This window comes from Octodon degus, unplaced genomic scaffold (assembly GCF_000260255.1).
Source record: "Octodon degus isolate 3935 unplaced genomic scaffold, OctDeg1.0 scaffold00042, whole genome shotgun sequence".
Taxonomy (NCBI): Eukaryota; Metazoa; Chordata; class Mammalia; order Rodentia; family Octodontidae; genus Octodon; species Octodon degus.
Genome location: NW_004524618.1, coordinates 7,205,603 through 7,207,442, shown reverse-complemented (window position 1 = coordinate 7,207,442; position 1,840 = coordinate 7,205,603). Strand labels below are relative to the sequence as shown.

General features: G+C 46.4%; 1 pseudogene; it reads right to left on the bottom strand.

The window, feature by feature from the left end:
* Window positions 1–109: 109 nt before the first annotated feature.
* On the bottom strand, window positions 110–1,558 carry LOC101580203 (annotated as a pseudogene).
* Window positions 1,559–1,840: the final 282 nt, after the last annotated feature.

Sequence of the window (1,840 nt, the reverse complement as noted above, 5' to 3'; positions counted from 1 at the left end):
TTAATATATTTTAATATAAATATGCAGGGCAATAGAAAATATAAAATCTGAGAAACTAGAAGGAAAAAAGTCGGGAACATGGCAAGAAGTCTGAGCTGGAGAGGGCTGCTTAGGCCAGCTTGACCTCCTCTTTGACCCCTTTGGCTTCTGGCTTCTCTTCCTTGGTCTTACCTTCCGTCACCTCTTTCTTCTCTTCTGGTTCTTTCTCTTTCTCATCTTCTGTTTTGATTCTTCTGGCTTTCTTGAAGTTGGAAAAGTTCTTACAGCCACCTTCACCCTCCTCATCTGAGTCAGAGAACTCTTCCTCACAGGCAACGCGTTTGTCGGAGGAACAGATTGAGATACGCCTGTCGGGATCTTCTTCGTCCTCATCACCACTCTCCTCAGCAATGGCGTCCTCAGGAATTGCCTGCATTTGGATCCCAGGTGCGTGGGGCAGCATTCTCAGGTTCTCAAAGAGCCGCTGTTTGACCTTCTCCAGGTACTCATTAGTGTTCTGGTTAGTCATATTGGAAGGACTGATGTGAAGCTTGAAATCTGGTCCAAAGTATTCAAAGTAGTCATCGTATGGGAGCTCACGAGGGATCTCTGTGTCTAGGGCCACGGCTGTTTCATACGTCCAGCACTGGGCAACATTATGAATGGCGTAGCACCTCCTCCCGGCATCAGCATAGGCAGGTTGAAGCTTCTGACAAACTCCACACACTTGGCATGCCCTTTGATGGTTAGATTGAAGCAGCTCAGCTGATCCCTAGAGATGGACTCTGAGCCACACTGTAAGACCACCACACTAGGCTGGAACATCTCCATTACTCTGAACATGACCAGCTTGAAAATGTCCTCATAGGACTCGTCATCAATCCCATCTCGGAGTGGGTAGTTAACAGCATACTTGCCTTTGCCAGCCTCAATCTCCCGTAAGTCCAAAGTTCCTGAGAAGTACTCTGCATATTTATGAAAGGACACAGTCATGACCTGGTCTGTAGTACAGAAGGCCTCTTCCACGCCACCGCCAAGGTGAATATCAATGTCAATATGCAGCACTCTCTGGTGGCACTTCAGCACTTCCAGGATGGCCAAGATGATATCACTGACGTAACAGAAGCCAGATGCCTCGGACTTCTTTGCACAGTGCAAGCCCCAGCCCAATTCACAGAGACATCCGTCTGCTGCTTATTAAATTTCACAGCACTTGCTACAGAGCCAACGGGGGACAACTGACAGAACTCACATAGGCCATCAAATACTGGACGGACAGTCCTCACCGACATTGAATCTCTGCATCTGCTTGCTGTATTTGGACATGGTATCGGGACGGATGGAGCGCAAGAACTTAATGTAGTCATTGCAGTGGTACTTGGTCATCTCCTCAGCATTGGCCTTGTGAGGGCGATAGATTTCCATCCTGCTTTCAGTAGAGGCCATAGCTGAGCAGCAGATTGTGAGTCATGTGAATTCAGTGAGGAGTCATTGGATGGTCTTGTCCATAGTAGTAATTTCCAACATCCCTGTCATAAAAGTAACAGACTATCCATCTAGTGCCCTGAGTCCACCCCATCTTGCTGCTTCCAGTCCCTCACATCAGTTCTATAGAAAGGTTTTTATTTTCTCATCTTCTGACATTGTTTTTGCAAGACTTTGGGCACAAAGGATGAGTTGAAAGCACGGTAATTGAGATATCATTTAGCTTTTATCAGAAAAAAATTCACAACGACAGAGCATTGAGTAACATTACACAATATGACTGGGCCAGAAGCAGGTTTATAACAACACAACAGGGGCCAGAACAGAAAATGAGAGTCAGTAAATCAGAACAAGACAGGCCAGCAACCTGTGCACA